Genomic DNA, 17,340 nt, shown 5'->3' on the forward strand with positions numbered 1-17,340 from the left:
CTGTCAGGTGAACACCCAATGTTCGAGTTGAACTTACGTTCGAGTCGAACATCGGGCTCATCCCTAGTTACTACAGAGCTGGCTGAGGACCGTATTGTCCCCGGCCATCTCTGATACTGGGAGGCCAGAAGGGACTTCCGTCTCTGGCAGATGTAAACACTGCTTTTTTTTTTCAAGAAAGCAGAGACAGAGTGTTGTTTTTTTTTCTTTATCTCATGTGTTCCAGGGTAAAGGAGATATCTAGGTTCTTATAGAGGACCCCTTGTCCCTTGTGCCTTATTTCTATCACAAGAGATGTTTACATTTCTTGTAATAGGAATTAAAGTGACCAAAAAAAAATGAAGGGGCAGTGTAAAAATAAAAAATAAAAAAAAAATGTCAAAAGTGCCCTGTCCCCTTGTGCTCACACGCAGAAGTGAATGCATACGTAGGTCGTGCCCACATATGTAAACTATGTTTGCACCACACGTGAGATATCGCTGCGAACGTTATAGCAAGAACAATAATTCTAATGCTAGACCTACTCTGTAACTCTAAACTGGTAACCTGTAAAAATGTTTAAAGTGTCATCTATGGAGATTTTTAACTACCATGGTTTGGTGCCATTCCATGAGTATGCACAATTTTAAAGCAGGGCGTATTAGGTGTAATACCTTTTATTATGTACTAAAAAATTGGTTTATATATTGTATTTTTTTGCCTTAAAATTCCCGAAAGTGTATTTTTGACAAAAAAATTGTGTTTGAAAAATCACTTCAAATACCGTGGGACATAACAAATTGCAATGACCACCATTTTAGTCTTTATGGTCTCTGCTAAAAAACATATACTATATAATGTTTGGGGGTTCTGAGTAATTTTTTGGCAAAAAAATACAGATTTTTACTTGTAGGAGAGAAATGTCAGAATTAGCCTGGGTAGGAACTGGTTAACATTGAGAATAAACGTATGGCAAATGATAATGATGAGTTATGCAATAAGATTACATTTCTTACAGAATGTTTCAATGAAACCCAGGCTTCCATAAGGGTGATATTTTTAAACCGTGCAGAGTTGGATCATTCTCCATGTTTAGCAGAGATGGCGTCTCAAAAACAGAAGTTAGAGAAACATAGTGCTGTGGTGGCTGCATGTAAAGTCTATGATGAGCATTTAGATAAAGGATTTGTAGCCACTGTTAAAGTTGTGGAAACAGAGAATGTGCCTGACCATTTAGTAGAAAATGGCGATACTGTGACAGTGGGCACGTCGGATGAGTATGTTGGTGGTGAATGTTTCCCAGACAGTGAGAGTGTAAGGTCTAGAGATTCCAGTCACTGCGCGTTTAGAAAATGGCTAATTTTAAAGGCTTATATGCAAGTTATTGTCATAAAAAGTGTTTGGGGACCCGGGTCCTGCCCCAGGGGACATGTATCAATGCAAACATTTTTTTTAAAAACAGGAGCAGTGATTTTTTTAATGCTTAAAGTGAAACAATAAAAATGAAATATTCCTTTAAGTATCGTGCCTGGGGGGTGTCTATAGTATGCCTGTAAAGTGGCATATTTTTTCCGTGTTTAGAACAGTACCACAGCAAAATGACATTTCTAAAGGAAAAATCGTCATTTAAAACTGATTGCAGCTGTAATGAATTGTCGGGTCTTGGAAATATAGATAAAACTCATTGAAAAAAAGAGCATAGGATCCCCCCCAGTCCAATACCAGGCCCTTTGGGTCTGGTATAAATATTAAGGGGAACCCCGAACCAAAATTAAAAAAAAAAATTGCGTGGAGGACCCCCTAAAATCCATACCAGGCCCTTCGGGTCTGATATGTAAATTAAGAGGAACCCTGCGCCAAATTTTAAAAAAATGGAGTAGGGTTCCCCCCCAAAATCCATACCAGTTGGATTTTAAGGGGAACCCTGTGCCAAAATGTAAAAAAAAATGGCGTAGGGGTCCACCCCAAAATCCATGCCAGACCCTTATCCAAGCACCCAACCTCAGCAGCCACAGGAAAAGCGGGGGGATGAGAGAGAGCCCCCTTCCTGAACCGTGCCAGGCCACATGCCCTCAATGTGGGGAGGGTGCTTTGGGGTAGCCCCCCAAAGCACCTTGTCCCCATGTTAATGGGGACAAGGGCCTCATTCCCACTACCCTTGCCCGGTGGTTGTAGGGATCTGCGGGCGGGGGGGTTATCGGAATCTGGAGCCCCCTTTGGACATTGCACCCCTACCATTTCACAAAAAAAGTGTCAAAATGATAAAAAAGACAAGAGACAGCTTGGGACAAGTCCTTTATTAAAAAATAAAATAATAAAAATGTCCCACAATGTAAGTTCATGCTGCCCGAAAGAACGAAAAAAAAAAAAAGCCGCAACCGACCCGCCTCCATGGGAGGCTCCTGCTGACTGCTGCATCTTCCCTGTGACAGCTCTTATATAACTGAGGGGCCACCCGGTGATGTAATCAGATGGCCCCGCCACCCTCTGGCTTCCCCGTGGCCTCAGAGGGGGCCGTGGTCACTCATTTACATCACCGGGTGGCCCCACCCATAGGGTCGGTGGCAGCTTTTTTTTTCTTTTTCAGTCTGTCGGGCAGTGTGAACTTACATCGTGGGACATTTTTATTGTTTTATTTTTTAATAAAGGACTTGTCCCAAGCTGTCTCTTGTCTTTTTTACCATTGTGACACTTTTTTGTGAATTGGTACGCGTTACCAATTCACACAGGGGGAGGCCGGGATCTGGGGGTCCCCTTGTTAAAGGGGGCTTCCAGACTCTGATAAGCCCCCTGCCCGCAGACCCCCACAACCACTGGGCAAGGGTTGTGGGGATGAGGCCCTTTTCCCCATCAACATGGGGACAAGGTGCTTTGGGGGGCTACTCCAAAGCACCCTCCCTATGTTGTGGGCATGTGGCCTGGTATGGTTCAGGAAGCAGCTCTCTCGACCCCCCTTTTCCTGTGGCCTGCCAGGTTGCACGCTTGGATAAGGGTCTGGTATGGATTTTGGGGCGACCCCACACCATTTTTTTTAATTTGGTTCAGGGTTCTCTTTAATTTCCATATCAGGTCCAAAGGGCCTGGTATGGATTTTAGGGGGATCCCCATACAATTTGTATTTTCATTTTGGTTCGGGGTTCCCCTTACTATTCATACCAGACCCAAAGGGCCTGGTAATGGATAGGGGGGATCCTATGCTCTTTTTTCAATGAGTATTATCTATATTGCCGAGACCCAACAATTCATTACAGCTGCGATCAGTTTATCAGTTGGTATTTGTGTATGGTGTAGCATAGGGCCATTGAGTGAGAAAGAGTGGGTGATAAGATGGGGGGCCGTGCTTTCGGATTACACCACAGCAGGTAATCAATTGTGTGTCGGGGAACTGCTCCACTTTCCATAACAACCCAATCAGGCTTGGATCCTCTGGAGTATACCACTGATATTTGTGCTAACTGAGCTGCCTGATAGTACCACCAAATATTAGGGAGACCCAGACCACCCCGCATTTTCAGACGGAATAGAGTTTCTTTGGAGCATCTGTAACCTTTTTTCCCCCATATAAAACATGTAATTCGAGATTGGACCTCAAGGAGGGCTTTTTTCTTTATAGATATCGGGAGGGACCTAAAGAGGTAAAGTAAACGTGGCAATATTGTAATTTTTACCGCATTTATTCTGCCCAGCCAGGACAGACCAACCTTTGACCAAACCTTCAGATCTTCCCTGCACCTACGGAATATGGGAGGGTAGTTAGCTCTGTACAATTTGCCTATATTTTGTTTTAGCTCAATCCCAAGGTACGGTATGGAGTCGGATGCCCAAGTGAATGAGAAATGCTGTTTCAATTGCTCTACTGACTGGGGTGGAACAGACACATTTAGGGCAATAGATTTGGAGACATTGACTTTAAGGCACAAAATGTTACCAAACTCTTGAAGCAGTTTGTAAACATTTGGTGTGGACGTTAATGGAGTAGTGAGGAATAGCAAATCATCAGCAAACAAGGCACATTTATGTTCCTGAATGCCACAGAGAATCCCTTCAATGTCAGGGTGAGATCTGATTGCAATGGCTAAGGGGCTATATAGCAATAGCAAATATTAAAGGAGAGAGGGGGCACCCTTGCCTTGTCCCTTTTCTAATCTCGTGGGATTCAGAGTATTTGCCCATCAAGGGAACCTGTGCACCGGGAGTCAAGTAGAGAGAGGTAACTATACCTCTGAATTTGGGACCAAATCCCCATCTTTCCAGAATCTCAAAAAGGTAGGACCATGAGACTGGATCAAATGCCTTCTGCAGGTCTATAGAGAACAGGAATCCTTTTTGAGGGGATCCCCCATCCCATTGGGAGTTAAGTATGGAAATTATATCTATGGCTCTCCTGATTTTGTCTGGGCCCTGTCTTCCAGGGATGAAGCCTACCTGGTCTTTATGGATATAACTTGAGATAAAACTAGCCAATCTCAAGGCAAGGATTTTCGTCATGATTTTGATTTTCAGAAGTGCATTTCCCTGGTTTGGGGATAGCAGAAATGTATGCAGTGTTTAGGTATTTATCTACTGGGACTCAATCCCTGAGCGAATAAAAAAATCGGGCCATATAGGGGCCAAATTTTTTATAGTAGCAGACCGAAAATCCGTTTGGTCCTGGGGAGGTACCAGCTTTAAGGAATTTGATTGTCTCCAGTACCTCTTCTGTGGATATAGAGTCATCTAGCAGGTCTCTAGGACTCTGTGAGATTACTGGAATGGGGAGATCTTTAAGGAAAGAGTCAATCGTAGCAGGTGAAGGAGGAGAGTCAGCTTTATAAAGTTGCAAGTAAAACTGTTGAAACTAATTCATAATCTGAATCCGAAGCCAAGGTGCGGGGTTTGGGAGTTAATTTGGCCACTAATTTGGAGCCAGGTCTATCTTTTGTCTATCTTGTCTAAGCGGGACAGGATATCGTGCGTGGGGTTTCGTTTGTGGATCTTGCTCAGTGAAAGGAAGTCCTCTGTATGTTTTTGGATATCTGCTCCATGTTCGCGTTTCAGTTTGGAAGCTATCTGTATGAGTTTACCTCTGATCACTGATTTGTGGGCTTCCCATAGGGTTTCGGGTTTGACTGTGTTATTATTCTCATTGAAGTAGTCTTTCAATGCCTTTTCTAGTATCGTGCATTGTACCAGGTCACTTAGGAAGGCTTTATTAAGTTGCCATTTAAAGAGGGCCGATGCTCCCAAAGGGTGCTGGGTCCCAAGTACCACTATAAAGTGGTCTGAGAGAGGTGTGTCTCTAATTTTGGTGAAAAGGGCTAATGGGATAGAGTTTGATTGCATAAAGATGTGGTCGATCCTGGCATTGGTGTTATGTGGTGCGGAAAAGTGCATATAATCCCTTACATGTGGGTTGAGTTCCCTCCAGATATCTACCAATCCAGCTGAATATAGCAGCTGCACGATTTTTAAACTCTGTCTGGAGGGGTATTTGGGTCTAGGTTTCCTGGTCACCATTTTGTCTTGAGAGAGGTCAAAGGCTATATTTGAATCGCCCCCTATGAGAACTGTGCCCCAACAGTGTTTTCGTATTGTGTGTGTTAAGGAGTCAAAAAATGTTGCTTGACCTTTTGTTAGGGGTATAGTAGGAGATAAAAGTGTAGGTCTCTCCATCAATGGTGCCTGCCACTAGCACATAGCGCCCTTCAGGGTCCTTGAGAACCTTTGTTGGTGAGAAATGTAGGTGTTTTTAAAAACAAATTGCTACTTCTTTGGTTTTGTTGGCCGCATTGGCGAGAAAGAATTGGGGGTATCGTTGGTGTAGAAAGGTGGGTCAGTAGGAAATGGGGAAGTGGGTTTCCTGCAAGAGTAATATATCTGATTTCATAGAGTGATACAATTGGAACAGTTGCCGCCTTTTGACCGTCAAGTTTTGCCCTTGTGCATTATGCGCAAGGTTTAGTTGGTAGGGGTTGTGCTAGACATGGATCAGAGTGTGGGGTATCTAACATACTAACATATTGTACCTTACCCAATGTAGACTGGTCAACCGGTGGCAATGAGTGCTGGCGATGGGTGTTGTAGTCTGGACTGGGGAGCAAATGATATGGGACCTCCCAGGACTCCTACAGAAAAAGACAAGTGGATAGAGAAAAAGATAGGGAATAAGAAGCAAAAGGAAAACTGAAAATATGAGAAGGTTAAACTGAACAATATTATTATAGCACAGGCTATATTCCCCCAATCCCCCCGGGGTTAGGGAGGGGCCAGCCCCTTCCTGCCCCATGACCAAAAGGTCAGACCAGAGGGACCATTAAGCGTGTCCCTTCTTCCTTTCCAACCCTCACATTGTTCCCAAATGATTGACCCCTCCATAATGCAAGATGAGTAAAGTTTGAGGTGGATGGGGTCAAAAACAACAGGGGGAACAAAGTAGGGTGGTCAGATCAAATTGACAGAAGCTGCATCCATCAGACAGTCCTCAGGGTGGTTTAGAGTCCTTTGATCTTTTTGGAGTGTTGCTTCTGCCATGCCGGCTTGAGAGGGCTGGCAGGGGGTGGGTATTTTGCTGAGAAAGTTGCACCTTTGCAGGCTGATGAGGGCTGCGGATCTTGGGATAATAATTCTAGGTGCATTAGTATATGCTCGCATTCGGCAAATGATGAGGAACCATATCTTTTGTTGTGAAATGAGAAATTTAGGCGGAATGGAAAGGACCATCTGTGGGTAACTTCATTTTGCGTCAAGACTTGAAGCAGGGGTTTTAAGGCTCTCCATTTCCGTACAGTGTAGGGCGAGAGGTCCGCAAAGATTTGCATAGGCTAACCCTGGAACATCAGGTTTTCTGCTGCTCATGACCTTTTCATCACCTCTTCTTTCACTGTGTAGAAATGCAGTTTTACAATGATGTCCCTTGGGAGGCCATCTGAGCATGGAGGTTGTAAGGCTTTGTGGGCCCTGTTTAATTCCAGGCGATATTCCGGGATGTCAGGAGTGAGGTCCTTGATGAGCAGGATTGCCAGCTAGACTTCTTTTACTGTTTGAGGGAGTCCCCAGACCCTAAAGTTATAACTGTTTTCCAAGTCATCAATTTTGGATAATGCAGTCTCTAATTGGTCCTGTACATCCTGGATTCTTGCAGAGTTTCGGTTAATTCTAGCTACTGATTGATCAGGTTTTCTTTCAATGTGCTCTATCCACATGCCCAGTTTTTTAAATCAGCATGGATAGATGAGGTTATCTGAGCAGTGTTTTGACTTAGGCCCCTGGACAGCATTTTGGAGAATGCTGACATCATAGAAGGAAAGTCAGTAGATATGGGTGGAAGGCCCTGTAGTTCACCCTCACAGGCCTCTAGTGGTGTCATGGGGTCAGACATTGGAGTTAGGAGAAGGCCATTGAGTGTTCTCCCTATTAGGGATTCAGTGGATGCAGGGGAGGGTGTCATCCTGTGGGCTGCGAACAAAAGACAAATGTAGGTACGGTGCTGCTCTAATGTAGTACAATTTTGATGGTAGGCCATCCTGTGGGCTGCACTCACTGTGTCCATTTGTGGTATAAGAGGCGCGTTTCCAGGAGCTTCTTGATCCGCGATGGAGTCTTCCTCCTCTGTCCCTCTGCCTTGTGTGATCACGACCGCCATCGTGGAATGGCTGTGAGGCTCAGAGGCAGAGTTCAGCAAGTGGGATATGTCTCGTCTGACAAAGCCTGCTGACACCATGGTGATCCTGGGGCATTCCCCTCCCCATCGCTTGTGGAGCAGGCCTGGAACAAGCGCTCTGTTGACTGTGGCAGGTGTTAACAGACCGGGGTGGCCCGGAGCTTCAGGTGGTCCCGGCCATCTTGGTAGCCTCCATGCATGCTCCTCGGCTTTGTTCTTATCTCAGACTCACACAGCGCTCTATTGGTTCACTTATTGTAGAACCAAATGGCATGAAGCCAAACAATCTTTTAATTTATGGGCAGCAAAGTTGTTAACTGACAATTGCACTGTGTCAGGGCTGGGCTCAGCCCTTTCTTCTTTGAGCTGGCTGCTCAGCTGTCAGCTAATTACCAGCTCCCACAGTTACTCGGCTGTTGATGATCCTGCTCGTCAGTCCTGCCTACTTAAGCCGTCCAGTCCAGAGGAGCTCTGCCTTCGCCTCGGTCACAACACAAAAAACTATCTCCTGTGTTCCTTTTTGGAGACTGGCTTTGCTGACATTTCTTCTGGCTCCAGATCCTGCTTGCTGTTCCACTACATTGATTCCTGACTTCTGGCTTGGCTGACTATCCATTCCGGTTACTGTACTTTGGCTATGTTTTGACTACGTTTGTTCTATTTACTTTTATTATTAAACAAGTGTGATTAAACTGTACTTCTATCTCGGTCTGATTTTATGGTTTCCGACATGCAGTCATACAACATTGTACCCAAAGAAAATGTATTTCCTTTTTTCCCAACAAGTAGAGCCTTCTTTTGGTGGTATTTGATTACCACTGTGGTTTTTTATTTTTTGCACTATAAACAAAAAAAAGACCATTTGACATACTTTCTACTATCAAACATATCCAATAAAAAAAACAAAAAACTGAATTTCTTCATCAATTTAAGCCAATATGTATCTCCTACATATCTTTGGCAAAAAAAATCCAATAAGTGTACATTGATTGGCTTGCGCAAAATTTATAGCATTTACAAACTATGAGATATTTTTATTTATTTATTTATTTATTTATTTTACTCTTAATGGCAGCTATCAGCCACTTGTAGTGGTACAGTCGGAACACTAACTGACACTTTTGACACTTTTTGGGGACTACTAACATTAATACAGTGATCAGTGCTAAAGACTACAACCAGAGAGAGAGAAAGCTCCCAGCTGAGACATACCACTGCCACACAATCCAGTCTAATGCCCCGTACACACGATCGGACTTTCCGACAACAAAACTGTGGATTTTTGTTCGAAGGATGTTGGCTCCAACTTGTCTTGCATACACACGGTCACACAAATGTTGGCCAACAATTACAAACATAGTCACGTACAAGATGTACGTGATATCTCCATTACGAATGCTAGTTTTACAAGACCGAGCGCTTCTGGTTCGTCCTTGATTCCGAGCATGCGTGGACTTTTGTGCGATGGAATTGTGTACACACGATCAGAAAGTCTGTCAACAAACATTTGTTGGTGGAAAATTTGAGAACCTGCTAGCCAACATTTGTTGGCAGAAAGTCCAACAACAAATGTCTGATGGAGCATACACACGGTCGGTCTTACCACCAACAAGCTCACAACATTTCCCGTCGGAAAATCTGATCGTGTGTACACGGCAATAGAGGATACAGCCATGGCCTTGCTTTTTTTATAGTGTCCATCAACCACTGACACACTCCAAGTGACTGATTTTCCCTTTGTTTACAACTGTATACCCTGCATAGAGTGAGAGCTTGAGTTTAAGTTCAGTAGGTGAGGCTCAGTCTTATGGAAAAGTAGTGTCTTGACACTACTGGATTTCTTTGAAAAAAGAGAGGGGGAGGAGAATTATGGGACTTTAATTGAGGCGATGAATGCGTAGGTTCATCTGCCTCCATCCCTAGTGCTCTATATATTAAAGCAAAGTGGGACTTTAATTGAAGCATAACTGCAAAATAAATATGCAAGGATATGTCTGATAGTTCTATGTCTACATACAAGATTGGGGGTAAAAAATGAAGCAATTGTAAAAAATGATAACCAAAGTAGTTAAATAACTTATATTTCATATATATACACACATATATTACAACATAGTCCATGGGTAATGGATATATTGACATAAGGTACACAGTAACAATAATGGTTAGATAACTTGTATTTCATATATGTACACGCATTCATCACAACAAAGTCTATGGGTAATAGGCATATTGACATGAGGTACATATTTAAGTAAAATAACATAGATCTTAAATTAATTAAGGAATAAAATATTGTAAATGGGATAACTAAATCCAGGGAGACTTCAGACATATGCTTGCAAGTGGTAGCATGTATGTGCTCTACGCGTTTTGTGGAGTAACATCCACTCATCAGGAGCAATTCCAAGGGTAAAATATCTATAAAAGGACAAATAAATAGAGGGGGGTCAGCCAGGATAGCACAGAGACAAAGAGGGGAAGAAAAAGAAAATAACTTCCCCAAATATTCTTACCTATAACAGGACTGGTAATAAAAGGTAAAATGTAGACAATTGAAGGCACCATATGACATGAGTCTACTGGATTTCTATCCTTCACAAAGTCAAGTAAAGGACCGTGAGAAAAGCATATTTGCAGAAGTGTGAGGAGACTGACAAATGCTCTTCAGGTGACGAGAATATCGAGTGACAAGGATTTCATCCAGTGGCTGAAGGTTTAAATAATGGAGATGGCATAATATGGATGTATTATTGGAGAAAAGGCAATTCTGTCTCAGCAAACCACAACACGTGTATCTCCAGGTGTGCAAACATCTACAAAAGGACTCCTAAAATTGAAGGCAAGACTTCCAGGAAGACTGAAGATTACATCTGGGAAGCATGTACTCTATAGTGCTTCTTAAACATATTTAACGATTACCATCTGTTTGCATTTATCTTGAGTGAAATTATTTTATTTTCTGTCAAGGGGCCTTCAAGGGAACCAGTGTGAGGGCTCTCTAATCTACAATTTGTTCACCACCTGAAGTAATCGTTATAATAATTAATATTATATCTGTATATTAATTTGTCTAGTCCCTGTAATTAGTTGGTCTATTATTAATATCACAATAATACCAGGTTAGCTATGAAACCAAACACACGGTGCTTCTAGTAAAACAATATCTTATTTATTTCCCAAAAAAATAGGAATGTACTAAAACAAGAAATTGCAATGTTACAAAGCTTACAATCAGAATACAATACAAGACTTATACTTAACACATCCTATCGGCTGGTGTCCAGGTGTTGCAAAGAGGGAACTCTGCCTGCAGACATTTCTTTTTCACAAACACACCTCATCCAGACCCCCTCCCATTGCCTGCCCAACTTTGCCTTTGGACAAATCACAGTATCTCTGGGGAATTTCCTCAACAGGTTATATCATTGACTGTCTTGCCATAACTGGCCTCTGGGGGCAGTGTTTGTCCATGAACTGCCATCATCCGACCGGTGTCAACTTCCACAGATACCTGGGTTCTTAATTTCCTGTATTTATCATCCCTGTCAGTTAGATCTCTTTGAAGTTCGCTTGCATAGCAGCTAATCAGGAAATTCTCATAGACAGATTGGAGCCAGCATGGTCATGCACAGCTAGAAGCTTAACGGGCTACATTCCAACCTGGGGGGCAGCATCCTGTCCTCCCGGAAGTGTGAAACTTTCATTCTTTCAAAAACCATGGGGAGTTTGGCTTCTCTTGGGAGTAAGGAAACATGTGTACAAAATCCAGAAATCTGATATTCATGTTGAATTCCACCATATACCACTTTGCGCCTAAAGGGCGCATACCACCCTTCTTCAGACATGGCTCCTATTGAACAGCCATAACTGTCTTAACCTGTGTCGCTCCCCAACATGTGTTTCCGAACCAGTACCTATGGAACAGTCCTTAACGTATTGCGTTTTTCAACACGAACATCTCCTATGGAACAGTCCATAACTGTCTTACTGCGTCGAGGTTTTCAACATGTGCTTCAGAAACAGCTCCTATGGAACTGTCCATAACGGTCTTACTGTGTTGCACTTCCCCACACGTGCTGCTTTGTTACTGGGTGACACACCAACATCACTCTTCCGAGACAGCTTCCATGTTACCACTCTGTGTCTTCTTCCTTCAGATATCTTCAGGACGGGGTGCAGCACAGGCAAGGGGTGTCCATTCACTCACCATTCACCAACACACATTCAGAGCAACATATCAACCAGCTTTCCGATATAGAGTCTCGAGGAAGGCCTTTTGCCCATATTATTAGCCTAAAATACACCTTTATCACACAATACCATAACATGAAATCAACCCATTACCATAATATATACATATATACCTATGATCCATCAGACTACGCATCCCATTTCCAACCTCCTATACCTCCTCATTGTAGATACGGACTGGGATTAGGCAGGTTCGCTCACAATGGCCTTTCCTACCGCCATTCTGGCATGTCAGTGGTATTGCAGGTCTCTGACTTGGCAGCAAAGTCTCTAATTTGTACGCAGAGACCCTACCATCACTTCGTCCCCCAGCTTGCATAGATAACTGGGTGACCCTTCTATATAAATATCAAGTCCAACAACACATATAAATCTGCAACAATGACAAAACCCACACAATTCCATCCCTGTGCCTGGATTTCAGAGACCATGCCCAGGGTATACCATGCACCTCTAACTATGGTTAGGTTCAAGGAACCCTCTAGTTCCATGACTAACGTTATATTTGGTATTCTTTAGGACAAAGAAATAAACTCGTCTATGCCCCAAATAATACCCAGGTGCTTCCTTCCCAGCAATGATCCCTCCATGCCGAACACAGAATGATATATCTTCCCAAAATTTTTCGTTCGCCACCATGTATTGACCTGGCATACAAAGGACATCATGGTCATGCTTCCGACCGAGGGAAGTATCAACCTACCTCCAGCTTCCACCTTCTCTGATCACATGTGGGTAATCTAGCCTCAAATGCAACACAGATAGAATCCCCAGTCAGTAAGCCCATTGATGCCACCAAATATGCAGACCGAGTCTGCACTTCTGTATATGGGATCATACAGCATAACACCTTTCACAATCCAAACTAGTACAACCAATCCAGGCATTCAACCACCAATTTGGATTAGTGTAAGCGACGTGTTTCGGCAACGTCTTACTGAGCGGTGATGCCAACTCATTAGGCCTCTGTCCCTCATATAGAGACTGTACAATCAGCTCAATGCTGGTTGACACTTTCACCAGCCACTGCGTGCATGCCAGAGCCAATGACAGATTTCTGTCCTATACCATCACATTCTCTACCAACCTCTCAACATGGTTTACAAAATCTTGAGCCACTTTAACCTGGGTATTTATGTGACTTTGTTGAATGTTATCAAGGATGCCACCAATCTCTCTGAGTAACAAAGCCCTGTCTGAAGCTATGGCTGCGAGTTTGTTCCTCTGGAGGCCGATGTCCACTCCATTAACAACACTCATCCCAGCACCTATTCCCCCAATATAGTGCTGAATACATCCCTCCTCTTTCGCGTTACTCCTCAGAAATAAGCATCTTGCATGAACCTCATTCTGTGTCTGCACATCTCTGGGATTAAGTCACTGGTACAATGACCGCACTTGATTCAGTGTATATTCAGCACATATAGGGTAATAGGTTTTTATCAACCACTGTGAGATGTTGCAGCACCATGTGGTGAAGGCATACTGTACCCTGTTAGCCAGCGTTTTGTTCCCTGCTCAGCATGCTCCTGTGTGTATTCACTGGCTTTACCTGTGCAGGGCTTCAACCTTTCAGGTGAGACATCAACCAGGCGTATCCCCCCATACAAGGAAATTTTCACCCCATTGATGTGTCACCTGGCCAACCTCTAGTCTGGCCAACCGACACCTTATTATGTATAAGTGCCAGTCTCCTGGGTACCTGCACCATATTACTTCCGTTACCTCAATACATGTCATACATTAAAAACCTTTTCTTCTTTCAATTCCTCCCCCCCAAGAAAAAAAAAACATATATTTTACATTTCATGTTCTAACGTATTGGATGTGTATATTCCTTCCCCAACCTCCAAACCATCTCACATGTATTAATAGCAATTTTGCATTCATCAGAAGAGACTCCTGGCAAAAATGTTTCACAAGTCTTGTTTATAGGCACAGTCCTTCAGATCCAGCATTAGCCCTAAATTGTCCATAAGCAAAAACAAGTATTAAACTGAATCTTTTTGTTTGTCCCTTCTCTCCTGATGTTTATCAGAACAAATTTGCAGTGTGGTATGGCACAGACAAACTGCCAACCAGATGAACATTTGTCATCCATGTTCCAGAGACCTCTCCAATCTCGCTCCACCAGTACTCTGGAAGTGAAACACAAGAGCAGAATCAAATTCTTATCCATAATATCTGCTTGCTTACTATGTTTACTTATAGTTCCTTCCTTGGAACCCATGAACTTAGTATTCCTGGTTTCTGCAACTCTGACCAAACTATCAAAACAACCATGACCTCTTTACACTGAACCCACTCTTAAATGGATCCCCATGGTATGATCAAATTTTTAAAAAAACAAACGTCAATGTTGACTCTCAAAATTCTCAGTTTAAACACTAAAAAACAATGCATTTATCTATCTTTAAGATCTATGCACTAACTCCCCTCTCAGGTGGACAAAGGCTAAACCTTTTGGAACTTTTTCCACCTGAATGAACATAAAACGAAGAGAAAAAAAAAAACGAACTCCAGAGGCTAGAATGGCTTCCTACCAACAACTCTTGTCTTAAATAAACAAAATGTACTCAGCTAGAGGATATATTCCCATGACCATCTATTCAGCTGCTAATTGACGGAATAGCCAATTACCCCCCTTTCAGGTGGACTAAACAATAATTTTTCCACCTGAACAAAACAAAAATAAAATAGATGACTAAACAAATACCAAAAAATATAAAAAAAAAAAATATTAATAGCAAAAAAAATGTAAATTCTGGCCATTATCACACAAAAACAACATGACAAGACAAACACCATAAAACAATGACAAACACTCAACTTTTAACTAAAGACATCCATGGACTTTCCTCATGAGAAGACTAAGTGCTCATTTCCATCTGAAAGACAATTAGTAAATGGGAAAAACAAAAAACAAAACATCTGTACCTCATCACAACATTTGTAACTTCATTTATAACTCTTTAATCCATGAATGCCTGACTAGTGTTTAATTTTTTCATTGTTTGCAAACAATTACTAATTAATGAGCTCATGGTACCATGGTGATCGATTATGCATTTACAATAACCTAACCCCTTGTTCTGCTAAATGTGCCCACTGTTCTCACTTTGAAGGACCTGCAAACAAAGCACAGACATTAGTATCCAAACCAGTTTTAACTTCTTCTAAGATCTCTGAAAAAGGGAACACAAAGACAGTGATTACACATAATTATCATGACAATTGACTTTTTGAGTCCCTCACACCTTTTCCCATTAATTGCAATGCCAGGGGAACAATTGCTATGAATAAGCTTTAGATGTGAGCTTCATATTTAAATAAAATATGGCAAGGAAACATTGACCATACAATTCTTAGCATCCATGCAGTTTACTAAGTGCTGCTAACATTGTTTCCCCCAGTGTTACATTTGAATAACCATGCGGCTACCTCCATTTTGACTTTACGTAACTGTTCTACATATTGATGATTTCCAGTTTGTAGTCTCCACATTTGGGTCTTAAAAGGGAAACGGGTTCAATTACTATGGCCTCCATGCTTTGGGTTGCTATCCCATCGGGCAGAATACACTTCATAATGCCTTGGGGTCATCTTCGGGTAGTGCGACCTTCTTTTGATATCATTATTCAATATTATCCAACAATACTTAGCGATGTGACCCCCCCTTTTACACATAAAACATTTGAGGGCTGGTCTCTCTGTATAGGCCCTTCCTTGAGCATATGGCGTTGGAAACTCACATTGCTGGATATTATTACTACGATTACTTTGCTTGGAATCACCAGACTTTACACTTTCATCGTCTGAGGCGTCATCAGAAGTTTCAACTCCTGAATCAATTTCAAGCGCAGTTATCGCACTTTTATTTACATCTCCACCATTGATTTCTGTCATAGCAACATCACTTGCAGCAATAAGAGCGTCTGTTTTTTCTGCATGCTTCACTTCTATCTTTGCTGAGCACTGCGCATGTGCAGAGGGTACCTCCACCATTGCACATTCGGCTATTGCATGTTTGGAGAATAACTCCATTATGGCTGCCTGTGCAACCTGTAATTCCTCCCTAAGCAGTGTGATAACATGCAAATTTTCAGCCTCTTTTTGATTCAAAGAGGTAATGCAACTTTCTCTTACTTTACACGTTTGTTCTATTTCAGCTAATCTCTGTTCCAATACACACTTCTCAGTCACTAATTGTTGAATGTGATCAGCAACATTTGCATCTGCTTTTGCAACCATTGCCAATATATTCTCTGTTACACTTTGTACCTGTTCAAATAATTGTTTCCTCTCACTATACCGTTCTAATTCTTTTTGTTCCGCAATGTCTTTCATCTTCAACAACACACACACAGCATTGGCCAATCTCTGTTTCTTGCCTTTTTTGGAAGACTTTTTATACTTTATGGCATCATTATGGGTATTGCATTGTTTTAATAGATCATTGTATTGGTGTGTTAACACATTCTTTTGTATAGACTCAAATCTAACACAGCCATACTTGTTAACAAAATCTTCAATGGCTTCCATTGATATGCTAATTTGCACCTAGTTACACTGAAGTTGCTTACACAATGTACACAGCTAGACAACAAAACACACACAGATAAAAGCTGTTTGAAAGCAAACTTTCACCTGTAGTCCCACAACCAAGAACAAAAAAAAAAACAAATACAAAGCCGTTTAAAAACAAATTTGTTCCTTGCAGTTCTACAGCCTACAAGACACAAGGCACAATATTAGTCAATGCTTACTATATTACCACTGATTTTTAAACTCCTTAGATCGCAGGCCACATTGAACTTCTATTGGAGCAGAGCGCTATTTCACACTCATGTGGGGACAAATAAAAAATCAACTAGTAATAAAATAATAATAAAAAAAATAAAAATGAAAAAAATAAAAATAAAAATTAATAAAAAATTTTAAAAAAAATTAAAATAAAAATCTATATTCTCCCACTTTTTCCTCAAAGAAGTGTGGTTTATCCTGTCAATCTGCAGGCTACATCAGAACCAGGGATAATCACTCCCTCCCTCACCAGCACTGTTGACTGGTTACAGGTCTAAAACACATTAACGATACAAACGTTTAACATATATACATATATCAGCCAAAGATCTCACCAGGTTCTATGCGTCCGTCTCCCTGATGAAATATTTCACAGAATCTTCATGACCATCCAAGCATGGTTTCAGAATTCGCAAGCCAGCGCCAATCTTGTCCACACTAGAGACGATTTTCAGTCCTGGGTGTATTTGAGGATTTATGCTTACAGGGACTCAAAAACAAAAATACATTAGGGTTTGTGAATTCTGTGCAGAAATACATCCCACACGCCTTTCTGGGGTGCCAATTGAAGTAATTGTTATAATAATTAATATTATATCTGTATATTAATTTGTCTAGTCCCTGTAATTAATTGGTCTATTAAACTCTGAGCACATGTTATTGTT

Source organism: Aquarana catesbeiana, linkage group LG09 (assembly GCF_042186555.1).
Source record: "Aquarana catesbeiana isolate 2022-GZ linkage group LG09, ASM4218655v1, whole genome shotgun sequence".
Classification (NCBI taxonomy): domain Eukaryota; kingdom Metazoa; phylum Chordata; class Amphibia; order Anura; family Ranidae; genus Aquarana; species Aquarana catesbeiana.